This window comes from Solanum stenotomum, chromosome 10 (assembly GCF_019186545.1).
Source record: "Solanum stenotomum isolate F172 chromosome 10, ASM1918654v1, whole genome shotgun sequence".
Lineage (NCBI taxonomy): Eukaryota > Viridiplantae > Streptophyta > Magnoliopsida > Solanales > Solanaceae > Solanum > Solanum stenotomum.
This window is the reverse complement of record NC_064291.1, coordinates 10,914,383-10,929,414: the sequence shown is the minus strand read 5'-3', so window position 1 is coordinate 10,929,414 and position 15,032 is coordinate 10,914,383. Positions and strand designations below refer to the sequence as shown.

The following is a 15,032-nucleotide window of genomic DNA, read 5'->3' as shown; positions in this document are numbered from 1 at the left end:
ATTGTGATCTTATTGATAAATTTTTATCTACTAATGAATGAATTAAAGTAATTACATGATTTTGAATTGAATTCACATGAAATCATGCATGATCCATTATTTTTTATTATGTGCCAATGATGAAGCTTATGAATTATTAAATATGAATTTATTAAGATATACATGTTTTTTTTAGTGAAAATTTATGTAAATGTTTTGAGGATGCTTTGAGAAGAAAGTATCAATTTTAATGTGAAATTTTTTCTCACATGCCAATATGATCATGATTGTGAAAGGTATTTCTCACATATAGATTCACATTGGTGAAATGTTTTCTCATCTATGTTGAATTGTGTTTAACGAGTTATTATATGATTTGATTTTAAAGATGTGGATTGGTATAAATTATTTCCTTTCCTATGTTATAATGATATTTGATTTTTATCTATTTCATTGGGATTTTGACTTAGCACTGAGAGGGATTTAAGGTCGAGGCTCAAATAGGGTAGTCTCTAGTAGGAAACTCTAGTTCCTAACTACGTGCCCCCGTAGGATTATCTTAAATGACCTACCTAGTGGATCCACTTTAGCAAAAGATGACTTGTATGCATGGTACCTTGGAAAGTAAACTCCCCTTCTTTCGGTATGAAGGATAATCAAATTTGATGATATAGCTCTCATGGTCTTATTGTCGGTTAAAACTAATATCCCATAAAACGAACATGTTTTCTTCAAAGCTTTCTGATGTCTCTTATTTTTAAATATGTTGACCATATCGTATAATTTATATGTTGTTTCTTCTATTAGTTTTCAAGTATACAAATATTGGTCATGCATTAAACTATCCATATAGCATATTTATTTTTATGAATTGTTATCATATTTAGTACATTCCATATACTAATGCATACGTGTACCTCCATTATTTCACTAATGTGGGGTTTGACGCTCCTACCTCTCACACTCGTGGCTAGTTGATCTTTTGGCACTCGAAGATTGGTGATTCCATATAATCCAAGGACTAAGACACTTTATTACTTTAATTATTTCAGTTTTCAAACTTTGTACGTGTTGTATAGTTAAGTCTCAAGTACTTCTTATGATGTAATAGATGGCTTGTTAAGAATATGTTAGACATTATCTTTGTCAAACTATTTTATGATACAAGACTATGCTAAGTGGCTTGTGTTGTAACACCCCGTATTCTACGTGTACTAGTTCTATTTATATGACTCTTATAAATTTCCATGTGGTATAATTATGGATTCGGATTCCTATGCGACTAGTGACAATAGAATAGGTTTAAAGGGAACTACCCATTGATTTTGATGCGACCCGAAGTTGACGTCGATGGAAGTATTTAAACTTGGGATCATAAGATGGTATTTGAGTCTAAAGTTTAAATTTACATAGTGTATATAAGTTTTAAGTTAAATTAAAGGAATTAAGGTCTAGAAATGGAATAAGATATTGAGGTGCTTGATTGACTACACTAAGCTAGCAGGAGACAAGTAGGTTCATCACCTGATTTGACTTATTGACATGCCCAAAAGACCAAGTAGGGGCATCACCTACTAGGACTATTTTGACCATGTTATTGGGCCAAGTACACTACCACCTACTTGAATTAATCTGGCCCAAGTTGATTAGAAGAATAAGGGGAAATGGACAGCCAAGGCCCAGTGTTCTTAAGTCCAAAAAGGCCCAAGTTAAAAGTCCAAGTAGGTGAGTCACCTACTTGACAAATTATGGCCCAAAATTGGTGAGAAAGTCAGGCAAAGCCGGTCCCTTTAAAAGGGATTGATATCAGCTTTTTCCAACCATTTTTAATTTTGCCAAAAATCTGATTTCTAGAGCTTTCTCTCTTCTCTCTCTTAGCTTCATACAACAACCATTAAATACCATTAGGGTTCTTGAATATTAAGGAGTTCAAGCTATTAGAAGGTATAATTTATGACAATTTAAGGAGGACAACCTTTATCTTGAAAAATCCGAGTCTTAGCAAGTGATAGTTCTGTCCAGCAAGGTAAGATACTACAATTTTCTCCCTCTTTTGCTTGATTTAATTAGGACACTTGGTATGTGTTAGTGAGTTTGAAATTGTTACTTTTACATGGTGTAAAATTGGGGAGGATGTTCTGGTGATTTGTGCACGTTGGGGCAGCCATGGAAGGGAGTCCTCTTTAACTTCAGTCATGAGCTAGTTTGAGCACCTTAAAAGTAATGTTAACTCTTCAAGTGCTGGTGATTAGAAACCATGATTCATATTTATTATGTTACATTATTATGTTTAAGGATTGTTTTATGTATGTTATGATAAGGGATGTGGTTGGATGTGCGGGTAAGTTATGGAGATGTTAAAGGACCTAAATATTGCAGGGAGGTTTGGGGCGGACCTGATACAAAGGTTGTACAGTATATAGACGCAATTTAAGGGAAAGGGGAGGAAAGAAAACATTGACTAGGTTAATTGCATGCTTACTGTGTGATTATTATTTTGGTGAGATCAAGTAGCTCAAATTGATTGATTAGCTACTAATACTAGGCTTACAACTTATTTTATTGTAGATTAGTAATCTGAAGAGAAGGAGCATAAGTCATACTTTTTGAATTGTATGGCAAGGTATGTAAGGCTATTCGATTTCCTATTTCTTTGGCATGAATCCAACACTTGCATTACAAAAACTAAACTTTCTAAGTGCCCTTGGTAGTGACTAATCTATAGGTGCAGTTCCTACTCCCTAGAGCATTAAAGTGAGTACTCTAATATGAGTTTGTTACTAAATGTATGTGCTTACTCTACCAAGCATTAGCATGCAAGGTTAAAACTTGTTTCACCGTCAAAGTACCCTTGTCAGGTATTTCCCTTATATAAATTAAAATGATCCTAGATTACACATGGTACAGATGTTTATATGTTGGATATAGAATTTGCCCATATCATGCCAACTTGCTTCAATTATCCATATATATGTCATCTTTTCACATGTTCATATGTTCCCTTTATTGGCTATTACTCCCATTGTGTTAGACTATAATTTACCTCAGAAGATCCCTACTTGCTCTATTGTACATTTTATATGTACTTACTTGAAATATGTATCCGTCCTTAAGTTGAATCTGCCCACATTGTCCCTTGGTTCCACGTTCATGTATACCTTGTATTTGATATTAATTAGTGAGTATTTGCTATCATATAGAGTTCAAATCTCTTGGATGAATGCTAAATGTCTTCACTTGATACATGCTTCAATTTGAGATGTCAAAATGCTTGCTAAGTCATATAAGCTCCTAAGTATTACACATTCATGTCACATTTCCTTCCCAGGTTATTGTTATTATCGTAAGTCCATATTCATATGTCTTCTACTAGTGGTCCATAGTTCCAAATCTCAACAATGATTATGACCACCAAAACAGCAATCTCAAAAGATTTATCACCATCAAAAGATCAATCTCAAAAGAGTTATGAGCATCAAAACAACAATCTCAAAGATTAAAGAATCTAAGTGAAGCAATCTATATAATTATGGGTGGCAACCCTGGGGCAAATTCCTAGCATGGGTCGATCCCAATTGGTATAAAAGGGGGTAGCTCAGGGGCGAAAGCCTAGCATGGGCCGATCCCAATTGGTATGAGAGGGTGGCAGCTCAGGGGCAAAAGCCTAGCATGGGCATGGGTCATCCTCTTCTACCGCTGATCAGCTGGTCATTTGTATCATATGTCTTATAAATATTATAATGCAAAAAAAAGTAAAGAAAAGAATGTAACATACACGATTCCAAAAGTATAAGCAAAGGTGGTCTCTAATGATTATTTATTGCTATTTGGTTTTACTTGAGCTCTCATTTTACATATGATTGTATTATGCCTTACATATTCAGTACATTCATTCGTACTAATGTCCCTTATTGGTGATGCTGCATTTCATGTTGCAGGTACATGTACTCAACAAGTAGATCTCCCCATTAGAAACACGTGATACTCAGCGGTTGTTAGTGAGCTCCAGGTTGATTCCGGGCTTTGCCGAGTTTTTACTATGCGTATTTCATAGTGGTACAGTCATGGATTCCAGTAGAGGCTTTGTAGACATTGTGCAGCTCTCATCTATATTCATAGTTTCACTTGTCACATGTATCGGTTCAGCTAGTCAATATGTGTTGTATATGAAGCTTCTCATCAGTAAATCTACTGCATAGTAGTTTACTTTCTAATCACAGGTCACTTGTAAATCATGTTTTCATATGGTACTTGTCCGCCTTACCTAGGGTTGGGGTGTAACAAAAGTGGTATCAGAGTAGTTCATCCTAGGGAGTCTACAAAGTCGTGTTTAGTAGAGCCTTACTTATGAATGTATTGCACGCCACATTTATAGTTAGGGGGCTTCTTGGACATTTAGGATATGTTACTATCCTTCATAATCCAGATCGTGCAATAGAGCGAAGTTAAGAAGTCAATTTCCCCTTGTACCCGATCATGTTATTCGTATTATGTTTACGATAGTTAAGGTTAACTGTAGCTAAAATTTCAACATGCAACCTACGAAAAGGATCTGAAGTTATCAATATTTAGACTACATTGCGCTCATTTTATTCGACCGTCCCACTCCACAAGGTATGTAAAGGCTTTTATGTTATATGTATTTTAAGTTGCATTTTTGCCATTTGTATCACATTGGTTCAATTGAGAAAGATATAGTATGGTTATCCATATACTTAAAAATGATGGGTCACCTAGTTACATATATGAGCTATAGCATTTCTAAGCACACCTTCTTAAAAGGATGTATCCAACTCTTGAGTTCTATATTTCCTCCATATTTATAGGATCTATTCCTATAGAGGACACTCGTTCTTAGTCTGCGCTATACATAGAATTTTTGGTATTACACATGTACACTAAATTGATGTTGTTGAACTAGTTTCATGTAGTTGGACGAAGGCAGTGACACAATCTCATAGCTAAATGTATCAGTGCAATAGTGCTACTAGAGATACCCCTAATTGGCTGACAAGGCCTAAATTCTCACCATATATCATCCCGAATATATTAATAATTGGTTTTATATGGCATTTCCAACCACCCCGTATAAGTACTAATAACATTTATATTCTTTTCATGATTATGAAACTTAGAGATAAGTGTACTAATTACTACAAATGATATATGTATGGTAGTTCCTACTACAATCTATATTTTGGTTATAGAGGATTAGTATGTGACCAAAGGGTTAAGGTTAACAAAAGAAAAATTGATGGTTAGACCTAAATTGTGATTAGTTAGATTGTACATAGCGGGATTAGAGTACATAAAGCTACTAGTTTCGATTAAAAGGTACTTGTTAGACATGACGCAAGTGAGAATGAAGCTTGAATGACACATACCGAATATGTACATAGAGCACTATTCACATGTATTGACTTCCATCAATTTGAATAGAGCCACTACAGGGTTCATTTAATATATCACATGTAGTAATTCGTCAGTCATAGTCCAGTTAAGGGAGAGGAAAAATTGATCATATCCTAGTTGTTATTATTTGCTATCTTGCATGGGAAAGGAGTCGGAGAAACCTCACTTGTTATTAGATTTCATGTTTTATGGTGCGTTCAAGCTTCACTATTTATTTTCTATTTCGACCTTCAAAGGGCACCTGGCATTGAGCGTGATATAACACAAGCTAGTAATGAAGGCAAAGTTGACCTCGACCTCCTACTATAAAAGATGAACTACTTAGGATTTTCTTTTTCTATCTTGACTCTAGTGTTTATATTGACCTAGACGGAAGCCAAGTCCCAATATCAGAACACCTATAAGAATTCTTAGGAGATTGAAGATAGTAGATGGGGAAATCAATTGTATGTGTTTAGGTGGGTAAGGAATATGAGCAGAGCTATCCCACCTGTGACTTAACGCTTAAGACAGTGTGTTTGCCCTTAATATGGTAGAGTAGTTCTATAGGATATCTCGTAGTTTCCGTAGATGGTTTGTTATATAATTATACATACTGCATGTTCCATAACTTATCTATTTGTATGTCATTTGCCCTTTGTGGATCACTTTCTCACATGTTTTCTAATGTCATAGAATGCCTACATGTAAGTGTTATCTGCTTCAGAGTACACTTGTTTATTGTTATATGTTTTTGTATGGCCTTTTCCTTACATGTTCTTTATTGCAATAGTTACTTTTCACATGTCACTTGTCTATATTGTGTGGGTACTGCATGCTAATTGATTATATGCTATGGGAAAAATTAGTGCTCGTGGGTTATATGACTCGCATATCACTCGTTTACATGTCATATGCATCATAAACCATTTCTATGTATATCACATGCCTCGTAGCATACTTGCTTAAACATTACAGGCCTTATAGCTTTTCTAGCCATGTGTCATGGGTTCACTTGCTCATATTTCATAAGTTTCCTTATTATTGACATGTTAGGTCACCAATCCATGCAATATAACGCACTTGATCAATGTGATTTGTGTTCCGTAGTTCATATTTCATATAGTCTACTTGCTTACGTATTATATATTTTGTAGCTTTAGTACTCACGCATCATGTGCTCATTTAGTCCATTTCCTACATTCCTTATAGTTCATTCACTCACACGCTACCCTGTGAACCATATGCGTGCGTACACCATATATTTCTATAGCTTAATGCCCATATATTATACGCTCTCTTTAGTGCTAATCTGCCTATGTGTCATACACAATGTGACTTATTTATTTGTACACCATGCCCCTCAGTGATTATTGACTTGAGTTTTGAACATTTTAGGAAAACATTTCCTTGTATCATTATGTAGTGAAGATTTTGACCAGAAAAGGCTGGGCATATATGTAAATTTTATCACAACCATAGATAAATAACTTAGCATAATGCCTTTTTCGAAGGTGCGGCATAAAACTTTAGATTTTATATTAACAGCTATGCGTTCTTATAAGTCTCACCTCTGAAAAGCGTCATGAGATAAAAGAGAAAGGAAAGTAGAGCCCCGATAGGTTAGGCCTTTGATTTTGTGTTCGTTCCATAGACGAAAAAATTGGGAGATACATACCTCCATTGAAGTATTGTGAAAGTAATAGAATATAACATAAGATACTTGGGAATATGGTAGAGATCCTAGGTACCCCTCCTCATTCTAAACATTAACATACGGATCTGAGATCATGTGGTCCCCTTATATGATCATGAATCTTACTAGCATTTGTTCATTTGATATGTCATTTGCATGTCTTGTGTTTAGGTATATTAAAGTCCACTACAAGAAAATTAGCTATTAGCGAAGAGAAATCTGGTCCCTAAAAGGCTGATTCTAGTCCGAAAAGTCAATAGCGACCTAAAAAAACTGGTCGCTTCCCGTCCCTATCGGTCTCTTCGCTAAAAGTCAATAGCGATGAGTTATTGTTACTGGTCCCTAAATGTCTTTGGGGACCAGGTTTAGTCTGGTTGCTAAGATATCTTTAGGGACCATATATCTGGTCCTTAAGTTGTTGTTTGTAACACATTTTCTGGTATTTACAGATTTATAGAGTCCACATTTTCTGGTCCTAAAAGACCTATTAGGACAAGGCATCTGGTATGTACAAGTTTTACATTATAGAAATATTACTGTTTATAATGTAAAACTTCACTTGCATAAAGACATAATATAAAACTTCAACTGCATAAAGACATAAGATCAATCATGGAATGCCTTCATATATATAAGCAGTTACAAAAATCAGATTAACATCCCATCAGTAGCAATGTAGCATTCTACAGCCCAATATTAGTCATTACATTTACTATACGAAATTTGAAAAATTGTCCAACTGTCTCGGCATAATGATAATCTCATCTTCACTTTTGGTCGGAGACTTGTAAATTCATCAAATCATTAAACCTGTCAAAGACATAATTAATATTGCTCATAACTACTAAACATTCCACTAGAGAACTTAAATTAAACATAGTTTAGACAATCTAGTATATCTAAATTTCAACTTTCCAAATAACGTTGCACTCAATTCTAAAGCAAAGTTCTAAGAAATACATAATCTTTCATCTATATATGAACATGTAGCTGCAAATTTATGGACAAAATATCAATGATAAAAGTAGAGTATATACTTTCTAAGTTGTTAAGTCATACAAAAAACATATGTAGAACTAGTAAGATAGTAACATCTACCAAATCTAGGAATAGATAACCTGACTACTTGTAATTAGAATTAAATAGACATTATATGTATGGACATTCTTTTTAAATTAATGATTGATTGTTGTGTTATTAGTAGATAATGCACTTCACAAACATGGTATGTGATTGAAGGTCCAAATGTTGCTACAATCAACGTAACTATAATAGAAAGAGAATGGCTGACACAACTTGATATTGCTTCCTCGAATTCATCCAAGTCCACTTTGACTTGAAGGGAAAAGAAAAAGATTTTCTATATAAGAAAATAAACCTAAAGGCTCAATTTAGGGGAAAAGCAGATCTCTAACTTTTGGAGGTTTTCATACATTCCCTCATGAAGCTTAGTCTCATTGTACCGAAATCCATAGGTTCTTTAATGATTTCATAGTAATATTCCACCGTAAATGAAACATAAGATGTAATTTATTAAGAATACCTGGCCTTCAAAAACCAAAGCCAATCACAAGAACAATAGAACCTCAGCGCGAACAACTAGTACTGCAAATATTTAATGGGTATTCGTCCCTCCTAACATCAAAAAATAGACCAACAAAGTAGTAAGATGTTAAATGTATTTCTTATTGTACACGTAATGTGATAAATATTAAACTTAATCTAATATGAGGATGACTGCAACATTTGCAGAATGTCAAGAATAAGTTCTAGTATACGTTTTTTTTGCGACTTTGTTGGTTTACCTGATAGAATCCAAAGTATGAATTAGAACTTTGAAGTTGATGCTTCTAAATAAATAAAAGACAACAAGAAAGATCTCTAAGGTACAATATTATTCATCGATATTTTTTTCCTATCGAGAACACATTAGGTAGTTTTGTCCCCCTTTTTTTGTTCTGCAGAAGTATAGACTTGGACAGCAGGCAAAGAAATAAAATGCAGCAGAACAAACTAGAGAAAATATTGGTAAGTTTTGGATGATTTTGAAAACTCGATTGAAAGCTGAAACAGAAACAAAATGGACATAAACCTCCTTCCTTAAATTTGTATTAAAATGCTTGATAATTGTATTGAGTGCTATATTTAACATACAAATTGTCTAACGGAGCTCGAAATATAGTAAATCTTGTAGTACTTCTCCCATAGGTAACTAGAGTTTTTCATGATTCTTTCTTTTCATTTAGCAAATCTGGTGATGCTCCTTATGTTTTCATTGTAGCAGGGGAGTCCTAACCATTCAGTTTGCATTCCTCAGGACCCAGTATAACTTCATCAAGCATAAATGGTACACAAGGGTAGTCACTAGTTATACTTGTACTATACATGTACTATCTTTCCAGTTGTCTAGCATCTCTCCATGAGACTATCATAATACTTGCCTCTAAATATTTCAATGAGAGCAGTAGTGTCCTCAAAGTTCTCTACTTCATAGATTTACAATTGAGATGCATTTCTCTGTTGAATTTTAAAATTGGTCCAAGTGCAGTCATGTATTTGATTTAACCATGCCTATAGTGTACTTTATGATGTATATATACAACTCCATGAGGCAAGGTGGGTATCAAGGAGATTCCTAAGAAAAAGCTGAAATTATATGCATGTTAGTCTTACAATATATTCTATCAGCCATGAACTACAAAGAATTTAAGTCAGAAGGCTCTTGCACTTATTATTTCTTTGCAAAAGTTATCTAGTAACGCTAAGAAAAAAGAAGTAATCTTACACTGTAAAGCATGAACTATTAACAACTTGACATAGCAAACAAAGTAAGAAATTACTCCAAGGATTTTTACAACATTTAAGAATAGTTGAACTTTCACTCTGTTATTTAGACAGGACTGCACTACTACTGAAGTATGCAAAAGTCTGCACTAGTAAATGCAATATCAATGGATTTAGAGAAATATTTTTACCTTAGATGAGAACTATAATTGACTTGTTCACCAAACCTTTGATGTGAAACCTGAAAATGAGTGGACAACTGCTTTTGGAGAAGAAATAATAAGTTTTTTTTCTTTAAAATAGGTAACTTTCATAGACAACAGCGTATATTTTCAACCAAAAAACACATATAGAACTAATTCGGCGTCGTACATATAGAATTTGAAGCACACTATAAAAATAATAAGAAAACAAGCAAAAGTCAAAATTTAGTAGATTAAATATCGCCATAAGGATATCAAGCGAAGAAAATACCTGAAAATCAGATAAAAGAAGTAAGAATTCAAGCAATTGAAGTTCACTTTCAAAACTAACTACATCAATATGTACAACTTCCTGATGGCATCCACTATTTTGAAATCTCCGTGGGATAGTTGATAGTAATAGTGAATGTTCATAGAATTAGAAATATTTCACAGCTTTAGAGCATTCATTATTATTGAAAGTATCAAAAGAGAAGAACTTGAGTTTAAATATCAAGTAAAAGAACCAAAAAACAAAGTTAATCATGAATATATGGTTTCAGACACGTTATCACAATTAACCTTGGAAACTTGAGAGGGCATGAAAAATAGAAACGATAGCCCTGCTAGGACTGAGCTTCGATTGAAAGAGTGGGTAATATATAACAAATTATGTAATTCACAAACATACAGAGCAATCAGTACAATACAAGAAGAACACAATATATTATATACTATAATTTGTTACTTTCTCTGGCCACACCCCTTGAGCAGCCAACGCATATATAGAAAGGAAAATAAGTACCAATAGTGTGACTCAATTGAGTATTCAAAATGAGAAAAGAACTCAATTAGGTATTCAAAACGAGATAAGAGGAATCTGAAAAAAACTACGAAATTGATAATTGAATTTCATAAATCTAATATCATCAAATCACTGAAATAGAAAATTACCCCATTTCCTTGATTATTACAGTTGTTGCAGAGCCCACCTGTAATCTTCTTTGTCAAATCGAAAGAGCATCACTTGAAGGTGGGTTACTCATGACGAGAAGGAAATTAGCTTCATTGGTTTATTAATTTTGTGTTATCAAAGAATTTTGAGGTTGGCGATGTTGGAAGAAGCAACTTTAGTCGATGGAGATGAAGAAGAAGAGGTGTATTCAATGTGGGGCAACTTGAAGGTGAGCAGATTAGGGTTTAGGGATTTTACTATGTCCCAAAAAGAAAGACAAGTATATTTTAATTTAGTGAGGAGTGGTGCCTTTTGACCCACTAAATTCTATTTTCGGGACCAGTTATTCATTACTATAGAGACTAGATTTAATGTCTTTGCTGTAACAAAAAATAAAGAGACGAGAAGGAAAAGTCGTCCCTATAAGGATACTTTTAGGGACCAAATTTTTAACTTCTCCCTAAATGTTGGTCTCTAAAAAGCCTTTTTCTTGTAGTGGTCCTTATTTGTATGAGTTCTACGTGTGTATATTCAGTGAATTACATGGTCAAGAAAGGTGTTTAATTTGTCATATTATTATTTTATGAACCATATCTATTGAGACTTCATGCTAGAGTTGTCAATACGTGTTTTAGGTTAGTCTATGGATTTTGGATAGTCCTTTTTATAATGGGAACTCTCGCAAATCTCGAAATGAAATTCCAAGGTTAACCAAACTATCAGCTTAACGTATCATTCGAGGACGAATGATCATAAGGTGGGAGGATGTAACACCCCGTATTCTACGTGTGCTAGTTCTATTTATATGATGCTTTTAAATTGTCGTGTGGTATAATTATGGATTCAGTCTCCTATGCGACTAGTGACAATAGAATAGGTTTAAAGTGAACTGCCTATAGATTTTGATGCGACTCGAAGTTGACGTCGATGGAAGTATTTAAACTTGAAATCATAGGGTGGTATTTGAGTCTAAAGTTTAAATTGACATAGTGTATATAAGTTTTAAGTTAAATTAAAGAAATTAAGGTTTAGAATTGGAAAAAGATATTGAGGTGCTTAATTGACAACACTAAGCTAGCAGGTGACAAGTAGGTGCATCACCTGCTTTGACTTATTAACCAGCCCAAAGGACCAAGTAGGTGCATCACCTACTAGGACTTTTTTGACCATGTTATTGGGCCAAGTACACTACCACCTACTTGAATTAATCTGGCCCAAGTTGATTATAGGAATAAGGGGAAATGGACAGCCAATTCCCAATGTTCTTAAGTCCAAAAAGGCCCAAGTGAAAAGTCCAAGTAGGTGAGTCACCTACTTGACAAATTATGGCCCAAAATGAGTGAGAAAGTCAGCCAAAGCCGGTCCCTTTAAAAGGGATTGATATCAGCTTTTTCCAACCATTTTTTACTTTGCCAAAAATCTTATTTCTAGAGCTTTCTCTCTTCACTCTCTTAGCTTCATACAACAACCATTAAATACCATTAGGGTTCTTTAATATTAGGGAATTCAAGCTATTGGAAAGTATAATTTATGACAAGTTAAGGAGGACAACCTTTACCTTGAAGAATCCATGTCTTAGCAAGCGATAGTTCTGTCCAGCAAGGTAAGCTACTACAATTTTCTCCCTCTTGTGCTTGATTTAATTAGGACACTTGGTATGTGTTAGTGAGTTAGAAATTATTGCTTTTACATGGTGTAATATTGGGGAGGATGTTCTAGTGATTAGTACATGTTGGGATAGCCATGGAGAGGAGTCCTCTTTAACTTCAGTCATGAGATTCTTTGAGCACCTTAAAAGTAATGTTAACTCTTCATGTGCTGGTGATCAAAAACCATAATTCATATTTCTTCTGTTACATTATTATGTTTATGTATTGTTTTATGTATGTTATGATAAGGGATGTGATTGGATGTACGGGTAAGTTATGGAGATGTTAAAGGACTTAAATATTGCAGGGAGGTTTGGGGAGGACCTGATACAAAGGTTGTACAGTATATAGACGCGATTTAAGGGAAAGGGAAGGAAAGAAAACATTGACTAGATAAATTGCATGCTTACTACGTGGTTATTATTTTTGTGAGATCAAGTAGCTCAAATTGATTGATTAGCTACTAATACTAATCTTACAACTTATTTTATTGTAGATTAGTAATCTGAAGAGANTGCATGCCTACTACGTGGTTATTATTTTTGTGAGATCAAGTATCTCAAATTGATTGATTAGCTACTAATACTAATCTTACAACTTATTTTATTGTAGATTAGTAATCTGAAGAGAAGGAGCTTAAGTCATACTTTTTGAATTGTATAGCAAGGTATGTAAGGCAATTCGATTACCTATTTCTTTGGCATGAATCAAACACTTGCATTACAAAAAGTAAGCTTTCTAAGTGCCCTTGGTAGTGGCTAATCCATAGGAGCAGTTCCTACTCCCTAGAGCATTAAAGTGAGTACTCTAATATGAGTTTGTTACTAAATGTACGTGAGTACTCAACCAAGTATTAGTATGCAGGTTTAAACTTGTTTCACCGTCAAAGTACCCTTGGCACGTATTTCCCTTATATAAATAAAAATGATCCTAGATTACACATGGTACATATGTTTATATGTTGGATATAGAATCTGCCCATATCATGCCAACTTGCTTCAAGTATCCATATATATGTCATCTTTTCACATGTTCATATGTTCCCTTTATTGGTTATTACTCCCATTGTGTTAGACTATAATGTTACCTCACAAATCCCTACTTGCTCTATTATACATTTTATATGTACTTACTTGGAATATGTATCCGTCCTTAAGTTGAATTTGCCCACGTTCTCCCTTGGTCCACGTTCATGTATACCTTGTATTTGATATTAGTTAGTGAGTATTTGCTATCATATAGAGTTCAAATCTCTTGGCTGAATGCTAAATGTCTTCACTTATATGTGTTTCAATTTGAGATGTCAAAATGCTTGGTAAGTCATATAAGCTCCTAAGTATTACATATTCATGTCACCTTTTCTTCCCACGTTATTGTTATTATCGTAAGTCCGTATTCATATGTCTTCTACTAGTGGTCCATAGTTCCAAATCTCAACAATGATTATGACCACCAAAACAGCAATCTCAAAAGAGTTATGATCATCAAAATATCAATCTCAAAAGAGTTATGAACATCAAAACAACAATCTCAAAGATTAAAGAATCTAAGTGAAGCAATCTATATAATTATGGGTGGCAGCCCAAGGGCAAATGCCTAGCATGGGTCGATCCCAATTGGTATAAAAAGGTGGCATCTCAGGGGCGAAAGCCTAGCATGGGCCGATCCCAATTGGTATAAGAGGGTGGCAGCTCAGGGGCTCCTAGTATGAGCCGATCCCAATTTGTGGAATTATGAGGACAGCATCCCAGAGGTTAAAATGCATAACATGGTTCATCCTCTTCTACCGCTGATCAGCTGGTCATTAGTATCATATGTCTTATAAATATTATAATGCAAAGAAAAGTAAAGAAAAGAATGTAGCATACACGATTCAAAAAGTATAAGCAAAGGTGGTCTCTAATCCTTATTTATTGCTATTTGGTTTCACATGAGCTCTCATTTTACATATGGTTGTACTATGCCTTACATATTCAGTACATTCTTTCGTACTAACGTCCGTTATTGGGGATGCTGCATTTCATGTTGTAGGCATATGTACTCAACCAGTAGATCTCCCCAATATAAACACATGATACTCAGCGGCTGTTGGTGAGCTCCAGGTTGATTCGGGGCTTTTTCGAGTCTTTACTATGCGTATTTCATAGTGGTACAGTCATGGATTCCAGTAGAGGCTTTGTAGACATTGTAAAGCTATCATCTCTATTCATAGTTTCACTTGTCATATGTATTGGCTCAGCTAGTCAATATGTGTTGTCTATGAAGGTTCTCATCAGTAAATCTATCTACGTAGTAGTTTACTTTCTAATCACGGGTCACTTGTAAATCATGTCTTCATATGGTACTTGTCCGTCTTACCTAGGGTTGGGGTGTTATATGTGTAGAGTCTTTCACAA

General features: G+C 34.5%; 1 protein-coding gene and 1 long non-coding RNA gene across 3 annotated transcripts in view; both read right to left on the bottom strand.

Moving 5' to 3' along the window:
- Positions 1-15,032, bottom strand: part of LOC125878340 (9-cis-epoxycarotenoid dioxygenase NCED2, chloroplastic) — a 785,333-nt gene that overhangs the window by 382,450 nt on the left and 387,851 nt on the right. The window lies entirely within an intron of this gene.
- LOC125878343 (uncharacterized) lies at positions 7,692-11,359 on the bottom strand. 2 transcript variants are annotated; one of them, XR_007447746.1, is made up of 4 exons: positions 10,987-11,359; positions 10,042-10,109; positions 8,610-8,701; positions 7,692-7,876 (listed from the first exon to the last, which is right to left on the bottom strand). It is a non-coding gene; the product is annotated as an uncharacterized LOC125878343 (long non-coding RNA). The 2 variants fall into 2 exon arrangements; XR_007447745.1 differs by having other exon boundaries at positions 10,042-10,091.